The 21,681-nt window shown below is 43.3% G+C and overlaps 1 long non-coding RNA gene across 5 annotated transcripts in view; it reads left to right on the top strand.

The window, feature by feature from the left end:
* LOC308073065 overlaps nt 1-21,681 on the top strand; it is a 146,933-nt gene that overhangs the window by 110,467 nt on the left and 14,785 nt on the right. For all 5 annotated transcript variants that reach the window (XR_013931887.1, XR_013931888.1, XR_013931889.1 and 2 more), the window contains one exon: nt 1-21,681. This exon is cut by the window's left edge and continues 8,133 nt beyond it; it is cut by the window's right edge and continues 14,785 nt beyond it. This is a non-coding gene — a long non-coding RNA (uncharacterized lncRNA).

Genomic DNA, 21,681 nt, shown 5'->3' with positions numbered 1-21,681 from the left:
TTGATCAGCACACGTAAGTAATCCCCGGGGTGTCAGTGTTACAATTAACCCACTGTGTCCAATTCACAGATGACGCAAATCTATCACAGTGCTGCTTCGGGAACTTTAACGCAAGGTATTTCAACAGCCTGCTCAAAGCCTTGATGCAATTGTGCAGTCAAGGAAAAAAATGCAGAAAAAATTAATTTATTCCCTACCGTAGCATTTGCCATGTTCTCTACTTACTAAATAAGTGAATGTACCCCTATTTTTACTTACCGCTACTTTATTGCTGAAGGGCATTGGCCAAAATCAGTACAGAACCAAGCTAAACACTGGGGAACAAGATTTATTTTTTGTCCAGCAGATGACAGATATTTCCTCCCAGGGTGGGTTATTTATTTGTCTGGGGCTGCTGGCATGCACCAGTTTCTGACTCTTACAGGTAATTTTGAAAAACGTGGTTTGCAAGATTATGAAAGAAAGCAGCACAGCCTGGTGAACACGCACGGCCGAGAGCAAAAGGTTTACCTACGGCTTCAAAAATGCTCGTTGTGTCTTTGGTGGAGGAGCTTGAATGAAATCATTTATATTAGCTGCAATATCTGGCAGAGTCCACTGATCTCGATAATCAAACGCAAGAGATTGGGAGGGGAGAAGGGGAAGGGGGGTGGGGGAAGCATGTATAATTAAAACCTTGTTCTAATCCTGCTTTGATGCTTTTGCCAGGACAGGTTGGACTAGTCAAAAGCTCCAAACATTTTGGGTAGGTTTTTGTTTTGGTTTTTTGGGTTTTTTATTCTGTCAGTGGCTGCAAAGCAGCAAAGTGGTTATTAGCCTTATAAGGCATCAAGGTAAATATTTCAAATCCCCCGTGAATTTCAGTCTCTCCTGACTCGGTTTATTTGTTCTTGTCAGTGGACAGTGAAGTTTTGTTTGTCGAAACCAGTTGGGGCAGAGAGTGACAGCACCAAGGCGCTGTGATTTATTTTCTGCTAGCCCACTGCTTCCCCTGCGCTCCTTGCCCAGCCCGCCCCCGCCGCCCCCGGAGCCGGGCAGGGGACACCGCCAGCATCCCTGGGACACAGTGGTGGGGTGACCCTGCCCAAACCCCAGCAGCACCGAGGCTTTGCCTTCTCCCTTTTTTACATGTTTTACAACCAAATCCAGTGCAAAGGCGATGCTGCTTTTGGGGCCACAGGGGCCTTGTTGCATCCGTTTTGTCTGCAGAGAGGGGTCTTCCTGCCTCACAGGACCACGAGCCATGGATGCTGGTGGCCCCTAGGAGAGGGATTCACCTCCAGTGGCACATCCAAAGGAGCAGCTGGGGAAGCAGTGGCCACCATGGGTATTGGGGCTGATGCAAGCTCAAAGCATGCGTGCCACAGTCAATCCCGTCTCCCAAGCAACTCCCAAAAGGGCGTGCAAAGCTACACGACCACATTGCCCCAAACGCCGTTGCCAGATGGCATCTCTTCAGCTTGAAGGCAGAAGGAATGGAGAGCAGCTGAGGCGGTCATGCCTCAAAATGCCTCTTTGGGGTATTATTTCGGAAAGGATATACTGAAAGTCTTGAATGGGTGTTGAAAGCAGAGCAGGCTGCTTTGCAAAAAAACAGCTTTCCTTTGCAAAGGAGCCATTTGTTTAAAATGTAGGAGGGGACTGATAGGAATAGATTTAAGGAAATTAGTCTGTTTAGCTTATTAAAAAGATCAAACAGAGACTTGATTACAGCACACGAGTATTTTCACTGAGAAAAAATAACATATATTAAAGGTCTCTTTAATCTAGCCAAGAGAGGACAGCTGAATTCCAACGGCTGGAAGAAAAAACCAAATAAATTGAAATTGGAAATGGAGAATTTAATTTAATTCTGTTGCCTTTGTGGGGAAGAACAAGGTTGGATAACAATGACAACAAACAATTGCTGCCGTCGAGGGTGTGCAGTGGAAGTGATCGGGAACAAAAGCCTTTCTAGGTGATGCGGTTTGTCAGGGCTAGGGATTGCGGGGGAAATGTGAAGAATGGACATGAAGCAACAACTGGAGCAGGAAGCCAAACAAGCAAGGTAGCACTGACACCAGAGCCCATCTCAACTGTTGGCTCCGTACCTGTCAGTGGGGAAGCACCTCAGCCAGCCCCATGGCCAAGACACAAGGGGGTGCCAGGTGGTCACCTCCCAGGAGCAGATATCACACCTAGCTCCCTCCACCTGCCATCCCCCCCTCAGTCCTGGCATGATTTATTTGATATTCCACGGGCATACATCCCTTCCCTCTAACACAGAAGTATTTTGCAGGACCCCCTTTGCTTTCTCCTGTACTTCACTGCAAAGACCTTGAAGTCACTGCAACAGTGAGGGGCATTTTTTCTGCCAGGTATAACTTCAGCGAGTAGCGGTTTGGTCTGTAGAGCAGAAAGGGGAATTCTGGGCACTGAAAACACAAAGCTGGATTTATGCAAACCAGAGATGGAAAGGGAGTGATGCTGTCACTAGGTGTCCCTGCAGAAGCCAACAACTGGACCAGCTCTTCTCTCCTGTGAAGACATTTATCCTCACAGAGATTAGACCAAGGTGGAGAGGACCTCCAGCAGTGTTGGGGGAATGCTGCTGTCAGAAGACTATTTACAGTTTAGACTCCTTCTGTGGAAGATAGGCCACTGCAGCAGGCACTGCCAAGCACACCAGCAGGGCTTGCTGGGTTTTGCTCATTTTCAAGCCTCCCATTCAGTTCTGCACCAGAAGCATTTGATCGTGGTCAGACTCTGCCCTCTCATTCTCTTCAGGAGGAACAGCCTTAGCAATTACATTTTAATCAGAGCTGTTGTATAGCACCACCTAACACATCTTTCCCCGCCTTGTGATCGGTGCAGAAAGACTCGTGGTTGTTTCCTAACCAGCTGCAGATGTGAAGCTGGCAGGGGGAGTGCATCATCATGCCTTTGCAGGATCAGCAATAATTAATAAGTTGTATATTGGAACAAAACCCTTCTTGGTAGTGGCCTGGTGTTTGTTAAACAGAAAACTGATATCTGGCAGACCTTCCCGGTCACTGTAGGATGGGACTTTGCTTTATTTTTAATTCAGGTAGTAATACAGATTGGACTGTAGCAGGGGAGGAAGAAGAGGGTGCCACATAGAGGGGACCTCAGACAGAGATGTGTGTGCCTCAGCTGTGCTGGGTACTGCAGGACGAGAGGAGGGATGCATATTCCTGGTGGCAGCAACAGGAAGAAATAGAAATAAAGGCTGGAGCAAGCAAAGTGATCAGCAAATGAAGGGAGGTACCGATCCCCATTCACAGGAGGTACAAAAATGGTACAAAAAAATGTCACTGTGCAGCTCTGAGCATACATACGATGGCGTATTATCAATATTTTCCCCTGCCACTCCCAAGTAACAGCTCATGCCAATTCAGAATTGCCTAGTGATTTATAAGGTGATTTAAAATGTTTAGTTCTGTTCAAAGAGATGGTGCTATCATCCCTTAGGACGTGAATCATCCCGTTGTAGTAATAATAATAATGTTATTCTGTGCGCAGTGATAAGAGTTTATTAAACTGACTGCCCTCTCCCAGCCCAGTTCAGCAAGATACTTCAGTTTCATGGACTGAAACGGAAAAGATTTGTGCTGAAAGTTGAAGGTATCCTCAAGTACTTTGCTGTGCTGCAGCTTTACCTGGGACTTATTTCATGTCCTTAATGCTGTGCGCAGAACTTGGCCCTTCTTGCTTCAGAATTTCCTTCTCCTTCCTGCGTATTTGCTGATGTCCAGAAAATGTGTTGCTCACTTCATGTTCTCCTCTGTTTTGCCTGTTATCCGTTTATTTATTTATTTCACTAGGACAAAAACCTCACAAGTAATACAGAAAGAAGCTTGAGGTTCAAAATTTTTTCAGCTGAAAAACACAAATGAATTATTCTTAAGAGCACATTCTGAAGGCTGAAATCTATAATTTAGCCTGACGTTTTAAGTGTACATCACTTGAATTGCTGCCAGCTTTCTAGAGTGATTAGGTGACTTGAAAAAGGCAAATATTTTTTCATATGCTTCCACTGAATTGGAGGCTCTGCTGCTGAAAAGACTTCAATAATCCTGGCTGTACTTATTTCCTAAAGCCTCACTCATCATTGTCAGAATGTTATCAGCCATCCCCAGCTTTCTTTCCAACCCAGAATCTAATTCCAATTATTAAAAAAATATCCCTTTCTGAAAATGAATCTTCTGCAGCACTGTCTATTTTTCACCTAAGACTTAATCAATTATTGAATGGAATGTATTTACCACATAACTGTTCCACTTAAGCAAAACTGCTCTTGTGTGCCGGGGGAAGCCGTGGCACAAGGCTTCGGCGTGCTCACTGGGGAGCTGGAAGCACGTGGGTCATGGAAAGCTGCAGCAGCACTCCGGGATCTTGGGCACAGGACACAAATTCACTGCTGAGGGTGGTGTTGGAAGGAGACCCAGATGGGAAATAGCCTATTCCTGACCTCTTCCCTTAATTGCAACTACAAATGAAGAATTTGGTTGCACAAATATATCGCCTCCCTCTGAAAGCACAGGGGAGATGGACCAGTCTCGCTTGCTTGACCCCATCAGCAGCAGGGGAACTCAGTGCCTGGAAAAGTCACAACAGGTTAGTCATCGGCCGCATCCTTCCAGGATCTTGGCCTCGGTTGCTTGTCACGCCAACAGCTGGGAAACGGGCTGTGCTCCCTTGAGAAAAACACCTAGAAAGAGCATTTTGTGCCTTAGGAGAAGGCAACGGAAAAGGAGCCAGCAAGGGGGTCTTGTCTTCACAGCTGACAGTTCAGGGGACTGCTCTGGGCAGAGCCAAACTCTCCGATTCTGGAAGGAGTGTCTATGCAGTCATTTGTCCAGGATAACTGTCAGGACATACATCCTCACCTTTCCCTGTTTTGCTGGGGCTTCCTTGGAAGTAAAGTTTTTGTCCTTAGCTCAAACAGGACTGGAGTTTCTCCTAAAAATACCCAAAGAAAAAGGAAAAGAAAAATCTCAAGGCATCTCTGAATGTATTTAATTTATTTCTAGTTGGTATTTCATGACAGTTGCTTTCCCAAGTTGTAGTAACTGTTACGGGGTATATAGAGGTGGGAACCCCTCATGTCTTCAGGACTGGGTGAGGTTTTGTAGCTGCTACTTTGATTGCCACCTGTGAGTAGATGGCCAGTGCTGTTTAGTGCCTTGAATCGTGAAGGTCCAACAGAATTAAGATGCTTCTAAGACTGCCTGAGAAATCCCAGGTTTGCTGAGAGCCGGGTGGCATCAAGGTCAGGTTTCCATATCTTACAGGGTGAACTTTCAGTGACTTTCTGGATTTGTGTTCCTACAGGCTGAACCTTCCCTGCCTGCAATGGGAAAATGGTAGCAAAGGAGGCAGAGGCACTGAGGCATTGAGTTAGCACATTTATACCTTAGTGGGGTTTAAGGAGTTCGTGTCTGTTTTTACAGGGAGTTTTTCACCCTACTTTGAACTACCTTAAAACAATAAAGTTCCCTTTTCAGCAGCTTGGTTTAATGGAAAGATTTACTGTATTTTCATTCTCCTGCTGAAAAGTGATAATGAAGCCAAGTTCAGAATTCGGTGTCAAAGGGAAGGTCTATTTAGCAGAATTAAAGAATCTAATAACATTAGGACACCTGGATCACTTTATGGGTGGGAGATGTGAGTAGTCCTTCATGGACCCCACTTTGGTACAAGCAGGGCACATTTTTATTAAACTTATGCCAATGACAAAAATAACTTGCTGAAATTAAAATTTCGTGATGTACCGAAGGAGTCTCAAAGAAACTTTGTAAATTTAACACTTCACCATCACTATATCAAAGGTTCTTCTCCTGCCAGTGAAGGGCAGCACAGTCCTGCCAATACTGCTTGTGCCTGGCCCCAGCGAGGATCATGATCTTTCTCCCTTGACACGAGAGATTCAACCAGGGCTTAAACTACTCCTTTTAAACAATGAGAATTAATGAACAGTTATGCGTGTGCTTATTTTTAAGGATGTGAGCTATTTACTGGCTCGAGTGCAACTGCTTAAATGCTTGACAAAAATATGTGTGTAGGGGTTTTCAGGAGAGAAGATGCAGTGGCAAGGAATAACTTTGCTCCCAGGTTCTCTCATTGAGGAATCCATTAAGTTGCCTTTTGCTTTTTGTACTTTCCCTCCCAAAAGTTTGTACTAGAAATGACCCATTTTATGAACTGCCGCTTTCAGGTTCGAACCCTTTAATGCCGCACATCATGCTGGATAAGGAATTTTAGCTCGCAGAAACCTCTGCAACAGCAGCAACGACAACGTGTCCTTTCAAAATCTCCCTTGCCTGCTTGGTGCTGAAGGAAATAAGCAAAACAAGCCTGAAATTGGGTTTGTTAATTTTTTGACAAGTTTTAACTAAGTGCAGTGACAGGGAGCTTTGTGAGAGAAATTTTAGAAGCCCAGGAACCCAGGCATAATAAGCTGTCAGAGAAAAGATCAAGTAGCATTCTCTAATTCATCTAACCAACATCAATGTTCCAGCTAACAGTAGACAGTGTTAGCCAGATTCTTGCCCTTTTTATCTATGAAAAGCTACATTTATCAAAATAAGCAAAAAATGTGAGGTATGGAATGCAGTTCATTGGAGGGCAGAGCTTTATTGGTTGATTGGTAAATTGAAACACATGGAAAAGTGCTACATGTAGGAACACACTGCTGACTGTATTACTCATTTTTTATTGGTTAATCTCTAATAAGAACCAGCTGGTAATAAAGGATGGAGTTCATGGGAACCCACCCTTTGTTGAAAGCGAAGTTGGTGTCAATACTAGAAACACATGAGCACAAAGAAAACAGATGTAATTGGCTTCTGGGGGTCAGGTTATGTAAAGACCCCAGTGAACAGAGGTGAGGTTTTGGCTGCAGAGAATGACAGGCTAAAATAGCCATTATTTCTGTGTCCGCAAGTGTGTGTGTCCCGGGAGGGGGTGGCAGTCGAGGAGACCTCCGCCTTGGGCAGGAACCGGGGCTTTACCGTCCCCAGAAAACAGGGTGCTTCCCAAATCAAGGAGTAATTGCTCTTTGGGGGAGGAAATCTGCAGCTTTGTCTTCAATTACAGGCTAGAACCTGTTCTGAGGATTAATAGAATTAATTAATTTTTGGTAGGGAAAATGGTGACGAGGTCTGCATTTGCCCACAGATATTCCTGATGCCTGCAGCCCTGGAGAGAGCAGGCTGGAGCTTCGGCACAGGGTTCAAGTTAAACAGATGCTTCAATAGTTTCTTGCACAGTAACATCTATTTCTCCTATCAGAACATAAAATTGTCTTGTTAAAGCTTTAAACTAATTTATAAAAAGGGAAAGAAGGAGTTTTTTTCCTTTTTTTCTCTGTGGGCAGCAGTATACGTTGCATAAAAATGTTAACATAGCTGGTTAGACATTTAAAGGATCAAAACAGTAATATCTTGGGGTTTATCAATGCAGAATTTAATGGGGCTTTTAAACCAAGCTCCAGCTCTCTTGCACAGAAGGGATCCCTTAAAAAGAACGTCAAAAGCAGGGACATGCTCCTTAATTCGGATTTCTCTGTTCTTTTATAACAAGATGCCAAGCAAAGGATTCGCATGAGTAATGTGGTCAACAAGTGAATTTTCAGATACAGCCTTTGTTCAGAATTATTAGCCAAAACTATATCAGCCTGAGGATTGCCTGGGAGGCGTTCAGCAGCGATGATTCGAAATCCAAACATCGTAGGTGACATTTGAGCAGTCATGTGGTGGCAGCTCTGCCCTAAGGTTGGCTCAGCGTAATCCTCCGAATCAGGATTCTGTTGTGAATATTTGTGGTTTGGAGTTCAAACTCCATTTTCTTCAAACATTCTGTAACGCTCAAGTCAAATACACTCTTGCCTGCCTGCAGGCGTCTTTGCTGGAACACCACTTGCGAGCAAATTTAAGAGAGACCCAAATGCAACCCAGGCAAAATCCGGATCCCATCAGCAGTCCTGTTCTACATTTACAATGTAGACATACAGCAATGTCTAAAAAACCCCACGTCCCCCAAAAGCAGGTTTTTGTGGTGCAAAGAACCGTGCCAGAGGGGAAAAGACTTCCTCATCCCTCCTGAGACCTTCCCACCCTGCAGAGGAGAGCTGAGTTGCTCCGTGCATTGCAAGATGAGCTCTAGCCCACGTGCACGAGGTAGAGACGGTGGCTTGGGCAAAGCTGGCTTGAGAAACCCAGTGCAGAAGCATGGCCAAAAAATGGCAGTTGGGGTCTTTGGGTGATTTGCTCTGGGCCTGTAAGCCCCTGTATTTTTGGAAAACCTGAAATGAGGGACAGTTACCCTATAAACTGTATTTGAAGGGTTTTCATTCCAGCGGGAAGGACTCAAAGGAAGGATTTTTTGGAAAAGTGTTTGCTGCTGTTATTTTAAAGTCAGCTTAATGCCTTAATGCCTTTCAAGAAGCAGTGGTTACAAAAAAAAAAAAAAAAAAAAAAAAAACCAAACCAAACCAAACCAAAAAAAAAAAACCTGGGAAAGAATTATTAACACAAAATTCAATAACATCCCCCTGCTTTCTCCGAGGTATTGCCTGAGTGACTGCAGCATTTACAAAAGGGATTCTAATCTGAAATGAATTTGCAGCTAATTCAACCTGTAGGCTAGTGACTCTGGGATTTCCTAGATAATACAATCCAGACAGTAATGTTGATGGATGTTAAAGACTTGCCTGTGTAACTGTTGTAAAGCTCTGTCATAAGAACAAATGAGGCATTATTGCTTTAACAAAAGTAATCCCACTGCACCAGTAAATTCTGCACTCTTTCAATATCACACGATTATTAGTTACAGTGACTTAGTGATGTATCTTCCTTCAAAGAGGCAACAAACACTTCGCTCCAGGATTTTCCATGCAAACCGCTCTTTTATTTTTTTCTCCTTTTTTTTACCACAGAGCAAATTCAATCTCTTGGTTTTCTTACCTAGATGGACAAACTGGAAGAAATGTGGCCAGTGAGTAACAGTGGTACCAGGGTCACAGGGGCGACAGAAGCAGATAGCAATTTTCATTACTCTCTGTTTTGTCCCTGACTCAGCCCTGCGAGGCAGGTCAGGAGGGGTGGGAGTAAAAAACTAGCCCTAAACAGGTAAAACAGTATTTTATGTTTGGAGGACACTGAATAAAAATGGTTTAGCGGCTGCATAGTTTCCTAAAGGCTTCTATTGAAGCCACAGATATTTGGCTAACCTGGACTACACTCTTTACTACGTTCACCCTAGAACTAATGTGTTTTATGGATTTTGATTCCTGGACCAAGCCTCACTTACAGCATCCAGATTTCCATCCTTCTCTTTGCTCTTGAGTAAAATGGCCAGCCTGTCCTTTTCTTTCCTAGGCATCTGTACTCTCCAGTATCACCAGAGATTACACCCCGTGCCCATAATCTATTTTTTCATCCAACGCTTTAGTCATCCTCTCACATATTTTATCATCTACTCGTCTTTCTCAAGGAGGAATCCTTCAAAATAAAAATTGAAGTAAAGCCCAAATAACACTTGACTTTGGTGGAAGGGAAATATTGACCAATGGTGGGGGGGGAAAACTCTTAAAGTTACACACATTTTACTTATCAAGTCCTGCTGTGATGGTAGTGTTAAAACTCCCCTTGTAAACTCTAAGGAACTCTTCTGCTGATAATTTCAGCATTAAAAATACCATTTTTCATGTCTGGTGGTCCTTCTGTTCCTAATGCTTTCCAGGCTTCCTTCTTTCCTTACTAGTAAATGATGGACTAGAGCTTTCTGAACACCTACTCATTAAATCCCGGGGGCTTTTTGTTCAGTTCTGCTTTTCCTAATGCAACCACTCTAGACATAGCCCTACTCAAAATGCATTAAAAAGGGATAATCTAACCCAATTTTTTGCTGCGGAGAATTCTCCTGGCATAAGACACTTACCAAGCAGTTGCAATTGCTTGTAGGGACTTTCCAGCTGAAATTTCTTGCAGGGCTTTCCAGCTCCAATCGAGGCCTGGGACAGGTTTGGTTTGTGATGAGAACAGCCACCCTGATGCTCTGCTGGTCCTCAGCATGGTCCAGCTGGGACCAGAGCTGAACCCTAAGCAGTTTTGCATGTGTGGAGCTATAGCAAGAGCCAGAAGAGTCAGTGGTGCAACCAGTTCCCCAGCTCCCCTCCCCGTATCAGAGAGAACTTGGCGGAGCAAAGGGAACATGGCCCTCACTGTGAGCAACACTGTGGTTTAGAAAATAATAATAATAATGTTGGACTATCTAAGAAAAATCACACTTATTAGGAGCCTGTCTCAAACCTGCCTTGATGCCAGAGGTTAATGAGGAGAGGGTGGGGAGGGGGACGGGCACCTGATCCTCCATGATTAGACAAATATCTTTCTGGTTTCTGTCCAGTTCCTTGTGGAGATACGGCTCTTGGATGCATTCAAAATGACCTACTTTTCACTGCTGGCCAGGATTTCGCTGCCTTGTTGTTATTGTTGGACTTTTCTGCTGCTTTTCATATTGTTGCACATGAGATTTTTGTCCTGTGGCAGATGACTAGCCCTGTTGTGTTGGAGAACAGAACTTCTCTGAGTGCTCACGTGCTGACAGTGATAATAAAGCATTTCATCTTGAGGGATCTAGCCTCTGAAGGTCTCAAAAGACTTTAAAAATTCTTGTCTTTTTTTTTTTTTTTTTTTATTTTCCTAGTGCTGTGCCCAGTAGGTAAGCCCTATGCAGAGCTCCCAGGGCTTTCTCTCACACCTAGTTGCTCCCCATGCAGGATGAGCAGATGTTTGATGCTCATCATCACCAGCATAAGGCAGAAAGTCAAAGCTGATTGCACCACGCAAAAGACACCAGGGAACCTGGCCCAGGCAGGCGTTTTAATGATGACTGACATACTGCCCGGGAACGTGCCCTCCTCCTCCCTCCTGCTCCTCCAACCTGGGTCAGGGTTACCCTGATGCAGCTCTGGTTACCCATGCCACGGGAAGGACAGAGTGGGCATCTCAGTGTTCAGACCAGCTCAGGTCTACTTCAGCAACCATGCCAAACTGCATCACATATTTTTAAAAACAGTTTCGGAGAGGAAAACATCCCTGGTTCACTCCCACCTGCTGTTGCTCTCCAGGACCAATTAGCTGACCCCCAGGTATACATCATGTGTGAAGGATGCTGCTGTTCCTGTAATACTGCGGCTCAGACTGGGGGGGAACAGGGACCCTTTCTGCAGCCAGCATTAGTCTGAGGCTATGACAACCATTTTTTTTGTGTCCTGCTTTCAACAATGGGGGTTTTGACATATGCTGAAAATAGGTTCAGGATTTGACTACATGGGTTTCCATCTCGCTAAACATGACCAAACACTTATAAAATATGTAGGGGGATAACTTAGGGAGTTAGCAAGCAGCAGAGAGTATAGGCACGTTTAAAGTGCTACAGGCAAATCCACAAATCTGTTAAGCCAGAAGAACCTTCGTGTAACAAGTGCACTGAAGAACCATGGAAAGATTGTAAAATGTAACCCAGAACTGATAGATAGATGGAGAAGTGAATATATTTAATGCTGTTTTTTCTATTGGACATGTCATTTCCTATTTACTAGGGAAATAGATCATCATTTATCACCTTTTAAATGCAAACACGAAGGAAAAGCAAAGGTCTGTATATGTCTCTTCATTAGCTCAGCGATGTGGATGGTTATTTAGTCATGTTTGAAACTAAAATAATATTTTCTTCAAATGCTGCCTTTGCCAAATGCAAAGTGAGCTGACATCTGCATGGCTACAGCTGGGGTCACATATGAAGCGGTGCCTAAACTGAACAAATATTTCCAATATAAAAAAAAATAAAAGGAAAAGAAAAGAAAATCATTAACCTTTTGTCATTAGCATTAGCTGTTCTTTGAGCTGCTCAGCAGTTTGAATTAGTGCACCTGCCAAAATAAGCACCAAGTGTTGTTACCCTCTTAGGGACAGCCCTGTTCCATAAATCACAGCATTTCAATGACAGCTAAATGTGTTTTATATCATATAGAGAGCCTGTGTTTATGAATGTGAGATAAAAGGGGTTTAACCAGTGCAAACACTAAGACTACTGTATGCAGTCTGTCTTTCACAATTTTCCCCGTTTTCTTAAATGTGATTTCTATTGCCCATGCGCATGCGTATCTCTTAATTTTCTGCCAGTTTTGTCTGTAGCTAATTTTCCTTCCAGTCCTTTCTCTCCTGAAGTGCAGCACTGACTGCATAATCCCAGTAAATGTCCAGCTGGAAGGAAAGGGGATTTGGAAAAAATAATTATTTGTATGTGCTTTATATCTTCAGCTGAAGATACAACCTTATAATTTGTAAACATGTATTTTGCAGAGTTAATTCCTGTACTATTCACAACTTGCAAAAATCCAGCAGCAGGATGGATTCCCACACACTTTTTTCAGTGCTTGAGGGCTTAATTCTTCACTCTTTGTCCATAGACAACGTTTCTGTGGTACTTCAGCATGAGAAGGGAAACGGCAAAAATGAGATGCACTTCTGTGGGCAGGCAATTAAATGACTTTCCTTACAGAGAGCAAATTTTATACAGTCTGTTAGCAAGTTCCCCAATTGCACACAAAAAACCTCACCTCCCAGGGATGATGAAACATAGATTACTGATGTTCTGAAAGTGTCCGAAGACCCTGGGATGTCTCAAGTGCCTGTTCTTACCTCAGCTATTCCAAAGCATCTTATAACTAGAACATGTTGTAACAAACATATAGCCTGAGTCTGCTTTGCTGTTTTCTCCTGTGATAGCAAATTCACCTGCAAAGCCCTGGCATCAGTTACTGCTTGGCCAAGGGTTAACTGTTGTAAAATGAAATGATTAATAAAAGTTTAAACTGGGGGGGGAGCATGTTGCACTGCCCACTTTTTGTAACCACCTTAGTTTCACTTTGTCACAGGGAGCTCCACTCTGTTAAATTCTGGTTTAAGTCACCCCTAGCCACTCTCAGCTAAGGTAGTGATGACAAATCCAAAAAAACAGCACAAAAAGTTTGTGGTCAATTCATGACAGAGCAACCGCTGACTCATTATTTATAAAGAGTCTCCATGTAAATAGATGAGAACACTGTAATTTTCACTCGTATTCCAGTGGTATATTCAAAGGCCTGTAATTTATTCTAACTGAATTTAAATCCCTTGGAAAAGCATCACGAGAGCGTTCACATAGAAACCCCTTGCTGTCTACGGTAGGAAACAACCTTCATGGATGTGCCCATGAATTCATTCCAGAACAATATATCGAGCTAGGATGATCGAATGATTCATTTTCATTGCAGTGAAGGTAGATGAATAAAAAAGGTCAGCTAGGAGGCAGAGATTAAGTTAACATTTCAGACTAGTAGAAGAATGCAACTAAAATGTAGAAGAGACGTATTTCTGTTAGAGGTCGCGTGTGTGAATTTGGTTAAATCACACTGTTGGAAATCCTATCCTCATGGAGTTTGGCCACTGAAGCCAGTGAAATTCAGCTGCATCTCTCATCAGCACAACCCTTCCTTTGGGGATGATTTGGTGGTAAGGATCTCAGATGTGTTCCACATCTAGACTGAAAGGACACCAGCCTCAGGAAAGGGTAGGAACACGAAACCAACAGTGATGACCACCAGATTTTAAATACTACACTTTAATTTGCTTATTTGAGATGGACTAAAAACCCCTGTGAGCTGGTATAAAAATTCACAGGCGTGTTGTATGGATGGATAGTTTCCTCTTCCAAGTACAACATTGCTGGGAATCGCAGCCGCTTCTGTATGTCTGCTTTCTCTCGAGTAACACTGTTGTGCACGGGAATGCAGTCCTTCCAGGGAACTGGGCACAAATGCCAGTTTCTGCCAGAAATTTGCCACCCAGCTGAGCTCTCTCATAACAGCAGTGGCTTTTCTACGCCCTATATTTGTCAACAATTTCTACTCATGAGCTCGGTCACTTCTTTGTGGCTAGGGAAGGTTGTAGCCCTTCGCCGAACGCAGCTCTCCACCCTGCCAGCTGTGGCCAGCTGTGCTTTGGGAAGGCTTGCAGAGAGCCGGGAAGTGCCTGAGCCTGGCCCGGTCCTCCTAGGGAAATTATTTGCCACCTCAGTTGTTAATTCCTAGAAAATCTATTGTCAAGGGTGATAGTCCTGAGAGCTCTGCTGTGCTGCGGCGCTTGGAGAGGGTTAGAGACATTTTCTGCTGCAGTCATTTGGAACGGCTCAGCCTCACTGCAATCTCCATTACAACACAATAACAGGAAACGTTTCAGTGGCCTCTACAGTACTTGGCGTATTATTTCACTTTAATGCTCGTATTGTTTGAGCCTTAATAAAACTGGAAACTGTGATATAATTAAATCCATTCTTCCTACAGAGAAGATGACTGTCTAAGATAGTGGCAAGAGCAGCAGACTCACATGTCGCCTGGAGAAGAGAGCGTGTTCTCCTTGCCAAGGCACAGCATACACGTGCTTGGGTTTATATCTTTCTGCATAAAAAGGACTCCAGTTGAGAGCTGGAGACCTCTTGTACCTCTGGATCCAGAGCTGCAACACTTTATTGCTTGAGCTATAAGATTATTCTGTTAGACCAAAGGATAAAGCGTTCTCACTATGCGCAACCTGAGCCTCTCATGGGATCAGAGACCAAATAATTGATAGTGCCATGGCTCATTTGAACCAGCTGAACTAAATATCTGAAGCGCATATTTATATTTGAGGGACAGGACCAGGAAGATAGCAGCCTGGAAATCTCGGAGCATCTTTCAGGCACTGCAACACTGCATGAGGCATTGCTATGGCTCATTGCCTCTGCCTGCACCAGGGATGCTCACACAACCAGTTGCTCTGGTTCTGCACACACGCTACAGCTGACCACAGTGTGATACCCATCCCTGCATCTCCAGTCAGGATCACCAGTCCAATCCAGCTTCCAGTTAAACTCCTGTATTCCAGGGAAGTAATGAAGCAGATGATGTAATATCTCTCCAAACAGTCTGTCAGCAACATCCGTTGTGCATCCAGTCCCCTTTGCTGTACCCTCAGTAGTTTTTTGAGTTTTTGCAGTGACCAAGGAAATGTGTTTCCCGTAACATAATAAAGATTTCCTTTTGACCATGCCTGGCATTCACTCCTTTGCAGTAGCCCATGTGTAATTAAATCTCTGCCAAACTTTTAATATGCCCTCTTCTAAGAAAAAGATAGATACCTTCTCCAGCATTGCAATCTACAAATTAGCTCAGAAAATTCCTGCTTCAAGGTTGTTAATTGTTAAAATGATATTTTTAAAATGTTGATGAAATTAGAACCGTAAAGAAAATCCCATGTTTAGTAAGTTTTATTGGAAATATTCATGGAATGTCCCAGAAACACGTTTTTCCAGTTCAAGAAGTTATTAGTGAACTGGTAAACCACAAAGATTCAAATCAGGAATTGTGAAATATTGCTAAAATAATATTACAATATTTCAGATTTAATCCCATACAGTAAGGGTCTGTGTGTGACCCCATCATACAGCTTTAAACACTAAACCTATCTTTTCATAGCCATCAACTTATACAAAGTATTCAGGAGAATTATAATTTTCCTCCTTCTAGGCTTTCACTTTGAAAAATGGGTCTGCACAGTGCACTTTCCAATCTAATTGTGCAAGAAAAGAGAGATTATAACATCTATGAAAATTCTTCTACCAATGAAATTTAACAAACAAAACAAAAAGGTGAACATAGATTTGTATGTGTGAAACATATTTAGCTCCAGCTGCAGATTTTGTAGTGTGGATCCAAACTTTCCTAATTCCCTGGAAAATTTCAGAGCTTGGGGAAGGAGACCAGGGAAGAGGGTGGACAGCTGACCAAGCTGCTCAAGGAAGTTTTAAAGTCAAGTAACTGTTAGAAATGTTTTCAGTTCACATGCCTTGTTTTACTATGCCTTGGTCTATTGCTTTCTAGCAGAGACATCAGAGGGATAGAAGCAAAACTCAGAGCTTCAGAAAACAGCCAGTAATCTGGGGACAAGTAAGAGACATCTAATTTGCTGCTGCAAATCACTTTTCCAACATCACCCTGACTGGAAGTGTTTTTCTCCCCATCCGCGCCTATCGCAGGGAGCTACGGTGGCTCTGGCTCATTTCTTCCCCCTCTTGCACCCAAGGGAAATGGAAACTCTTGATCCAGTATTGGGTTCAAATCAATTTACACCAAGAGGTGTAACACTGATCACAACTTCCTCTATTGACTTTCAGTTGACTTGGGATTTCATGCCGAAGTTCTGGTCAAAATCCACCCTGCTTAATTCATGTTCACTGTCAAACTTCTGCTCCCTGCCCTGGCTTTCAGGATGCAGCCATTTCACAACATCTCATCCCAAACCTTTGCTTAAATGTCCACAGCCACCTTTGTTGGCTACTGATCTAGTCAGAAGTTAAATTCTCTTCTGAGCATGGTGAGGAATGGCAGATATTTTAGATGTGTGTCATCATCACGTCTGAGGAGTTGGAAGAAGTTTTTCCTTTGGTGGAAGCCAGGTAGAAACCCGTAAGGCAGCACACTGTGGATTTTCAAAAAGCCTAAGAAATAAAAAAAAGTACATTCGTCCTGTTCTTGATAGGGAAACCAAGAGGAATCCGAGCGTTTCTCCTGACTTCACTGTGAACTACACGCGGCAAAAGGTTACAAAATTGGAAGTGGGGGGAAAGATCAGAGGTTAAGGAGCTCATATTTCTACATAACATGACCTTATCTCAGTGGCAACTCAATTCTCATGATCTGCTGCTGTGTTCTCACAAAGATAAGTCTTCTAAAGACACAGAAGAGTGTTTTAGCAAGGAAAACAGCAGACTGCACTCACAGCAGTTTCTTTGAAAGGTTCCCCTGCCTGTGAGTTACAAGATACTGTACTTAAAACGTCAAATCAAGCAATCTGTTCTGAAAGGAAAATTACCAAAGCAATCACAGACCTTGATTTCCTCTAGCCTCATGGAGTACAGACAAAATTATGAAAATCACTTGGCCACCCAGAGCCTTAATGTTGAAGTCCCAGGTCAAGGAAAGCTCAAGCAATTAGCCTGCTGCGCTAATGACATGCCTGTTTGATATAGTAGCTGAATAGCACCCTGATTGCCTATAATATGATTATGCACATTTTGGGTTGCTTTAAAAAAATTTGATGCCTTGGAAAAATAGAATCTCATTTCTCTGGCATTTCTGAAAGACCTCTGTTTCCTGAAAAGCCAAGGGCATATTTCAGCTCCTTATGTTTCCACAAATATGTTATTAGATTCACTCACTGACCTGCCTTTAATCAGTAGAAGATGTCATTGTTGAGAAGGATATTAAAATACAGTAGCATGAAAATGTTGTCCCATCACAGAACTGTCATAAGTCAAGGGGCCATTTTCTCTTCATGTCTCCTTAAAAAAAACACAAGGAGGTGAAAGAAGATTGCTCCAGGTTGGATACCTTTAACAATCCAGCTACAGAATACACAAGATACATTTTGGTAATCAGAAAAACACTCCCTTTCCTCCTTCTTTAAAAAAGAGCCAAATTTTGAGCTGACCTGTCATTTCTGAAAAGTTCAAATACATTTTAACTTTCTTTTTGCTTCCTGTGTGACATATTTCTTCCTTCTGGTTGGTACTGAAATGGGTGGCATTGAGTAGGGCAGGAGCAGGATTAGACTCAAACTTCCTGGATGTTCAACATCCTAGTGAAAATCTTTACAAGGTCACCCATAGCTCTACCATGCAGGAGACTGTGATTTACATCTACATGAAAAAATAAGCAAGGAAAGGACATCTATTCTCATTGAGACACACAGCCAAAACACACCAAGCAAGCCCACAGAAAAAAAAAAAAATGTTACTGTGAAGATATGTCCAAAAGACACCTAAGCACTCATCTGTTTGTGGTCAGAAGCTTATTTGTGGGTGATACGTTGAATTAACGCTGCAGGCAAAGCAGACCTGAACTGTAAGCACAAACGACAGCTTGAGATATTCAGTATTTTTTTGCAGGATGTGGGGACAAAGAAGCCAGTGACACAGCCGAGACTAGAGCAGCCCTAATGGGAGATGAAAAAGGGATGGAAAAAAAAAAAAAATCCCAGACCTAATTCAATATTTGGTTTGGGAGGTGATCCGGCTTCTTTTAATCTAGAGATGTTTGCATATCCCGACCAGTGGGACCATCACTCTCTTCAGCTGCGCCATAAAGCAGGGCTTGTAGCGCTGGGGTAAAACCACCGCGGTCACCTGCACCTACTGAGCTGACTCTGGAAACAGGTCAGGGCCCTCCAGCCCGGGGCATTGCAGATTTTTTCCTGGCATTATGTCCCTGACAGTCTAATCTCAGGCAGGACTATTTATTGACATTAAAAAAAAATAAAAAAATCCCCTCTTTAGAAAGAGGAAAGGGAAACCTAGAGGTGATTAATACCGTGGGTCTTGCGTACAATGACTGCCTGTGTCTCACAAATGCACCGAAGAGATTTAAAACTGATACTTTTTGGTTTCCCAAGGAGAGGACTGGGAGCTTGGGAAAGCTCCTGACCATCTTCATACATATTCAGCATTTCTCTTTGTTTTCTGATGAAGGGATAGGCTCCGTCCTTAGACTTTTGAATGGTCCCTTGACACCAGCCCTGGAGATTTTTTTTTAATTAGGCCAGCCTGGAATGATTTGAATTTGGATTCGGTACTGACAGTGTAGCTCCTTGGTTTAAAAGGGGTTTTAACCTAAAAAGAAGTGGAAATCTTACATAAATTCACTTCTGCGATTTGAAAGTTTTTCATCCAGTAAACTTCCTTTCCTTCCATTTCTCCCTTCGTTTCTGCTGCTCCTGGAGATTATCAACAGAGTTTGTCAGAAAGGAGGGGGGAGAAAATCACCAGCAAAAAAAGCACATGGAAACTTTTAAAGCATTTTGCACTGGACCTTCAGCTGATATTAACAGATGTCTGTGTTAACTTCATACCCTGTGCTCCACTTTTCAGATAGGACACTAGCAAATGATACACCTCTGGCTTCCCTGGAGTGCCGGTCATCTCCAAGGCAGTGGGGCAAGGTGGTTGGGGGATGTCCCACCCCAGGGTGAGACAGACACCATACCTCGGCCCCACTGCTAGTCAAGCTACATGTACCCCAGGAAAGGTCCCACCACTCCGTCAGTAAGGGCTCCCAAGAAAAGGCTTCCCAAACCACCCGAGTTTTGAGGGAGGACCAGAACAGCAAAGGCAAAAGGAGAATCAGTCAAACCTCAAAATGAACTTTAATAAGAAGAATGAGCCGGAAAAGCTAATCAAAAACATATGGAATCCTCGGCATCGCTGATTTTCTCTGTGGCTAGATGCAGAAATGACCAGAACTTCTTTTCTATATTTTTATAAGACATTGTACTGAAACATGGTCACTCTTAATCAGAAGAAAAGACTGCTGCCACTCTCTAATCTTACAATCACAATATTTAAAATGTTGTTTTCCCACTTTTAATACTGTGAGGGAAGAAGGAAGCAAAGCTGAAGATGTGAAGATGTATTTAATACACACTTGCATCAGTCCACTGTGCTCACTACTGGAAAGAGCAGCGCATCAGTAAATATTTACTGAACTTTAACATACAGCACGTATCTAATATGAATGGACTATATATATGTTACTTGGGAAGATTTCATACATTCTGATTTCCCTCCTTTAGGCTTGAAGTCCATCATCAGTGTGTTACAGAAGGATTATTTGAAATTCAAACCAGCAAACAGTGAACTAAAGAGGTTCAGCTGCGATTTGTCTAATGCAATGACTTATAATTATTTTGTCCTTCCCTATTAATGACTTTCTGACTCTTTTCATCCACCTGGTACCCAGGGGATGTACAACATTATCTGTGCACATCAATATTTTTCATGGGACATATGTTTTTACTTTGTAGCAGACTTTCTTCATTGCTTAAAAGTAGCAAATAAAGCTCTAATAAAAATTGATGCTTGTATCCCTTCAACACTAGGTATAGATTTTCAAGCCAGCAAGTAGGATTTCATGTTGGAAACCATATTGCTGGTGTTCCTGGTTCTCCACACAGCCAGGAAAATAAAACCAGGCTGTTGAGGCTTTGGAAGGGAAAAGCAAATCAACCAACAAATATTTGGAGAGGAGTAATTTGGGGAATATTAGACAAACTTTCTTTCCTTACTTTGGTACAGGAAAATTATCTCTACTTCCAGTCTCTTTATATTCCTAATGTTATTTCTGCATCTTCTTGGTCTCTCTTTTTTTGCTGAGTCATCTGCCATTCGAGACTTTCCCTATGCCTCTAACTCATACATCCTTTATTCTACTTGAATCCTTTTTAGAGCCCTAAACTCACCCTGTGGGATTCATTTAGATTTTTTAAAAACACTCAAGCTCACATGAAACCTCTTAGTCAGTATTTAATTTAGACTCTCATACACGAAGACCCTCAAGTCATTCTGATTTCCAAAGCATGAGGGAAATGTTGACACGGAAAAGAGTTTTCTGCTGCAAGAAGCCAAATGCCTCTGGCTTGCAGCAGAGGTGGGCCCATGTGTGAGTGAGAGGCCAGCACATTGCAGGAGCTGCCACCATCAACTGTAGCTTTCATTGTCACTCTCTTCTTTGTCCCAGTATCTGCAAAGCCTGTCTGCCAGTGCCCCCTTATTGCATAAATAAAGCTGAAACACCTCAGACATCCCTCTGGACTGCTCTACAGCATGCAGCCTGTGGGTTGTCCTGCTGTCTTATTTTTCTGAAGCTGTAAATCCACAAACGTCCCCAAATTCAGAGCAATTTCTGTATTAGAGCAAAACTTTAAATCAATCCTATACTGGTGGTGATTTGGCAGAATGAATGGTATTGAATGGCAGAAGCCACTCCAGTTTCTATACAGTATGCACAAGAGAGAAGAGAAGCTGCATTAAGAGGCTGAGGTTCTGCATGATGTTTGAGGAATATCATCCCCCCTTCCTGGGCAAAAGCCTTCCACCACTTGCACGACCAGGAGTCTCTGTGGTCTCCGAAGGCTGTTACGCAGCTCACAGCCCCACAGAAAAGGGCTCTGCACACTAACGAAGGTGGTAAACGGCTCTTACGCACGCTCGGACCCTTTCTCCTCCTTTTCTTCATAGGCAGGTTTCTGGGATGCTTTGCAGCTGCTGATCACTGTGTTATTGCCCGCGTGTCTGACAACTTTTTAACTTTCTTGAAACCGTTCGATGTGGGGTTATTTAGCTTTGTGTCTCTTCCCTTCTTCCCCCTGCGTATGTTGAAAGGAAGGGAAACGATATGCTGTTAAATGTGAAGGATGCAGGCCTCCTAAAGCTCCGCTTGGTGCCCAGCAGATACTCCCCAGGGAGCGCCGGTCGTGCTCTGCAGCATGCTCTGTCACTCCCATTCTCCCACCTTGTAATGCTATCCATCTCCATAAACCCACCAGCCCAGCCTGCTGCTGCAGCCAAGGGCCCTTTCCCGCCTGTGCACAGAGCTGGAGGTTGTAACGGAGACACAGATCAGCACCTCACATTCCCTCCCGATCTACTCTTGATCTACTCCGCGGTTTCTGGCAGGGACACGGGGAGGCTGAAGGTGCACGAAGGACATTACACTGCAGCAATACCTGCCTGCCCTCCGGGAACAGCACTCAGGCTCCTCAC

Source organism: Falco punctatus (assembly GCF_963210335.1).
Source record: "Falco punctatus genome assembly, chromosome: 14".
Lineage (NCBI taxonomy): Eukaryota > Metazoa > Chordata > Aves > Falconiformes > Falconidae > Falco > Falco punctatus.
The sequence above is the reverse complement of the archived record's forward strand: the minus strand, read 5'-3'. Positions and strand labels throughout refer to the sequence as shown.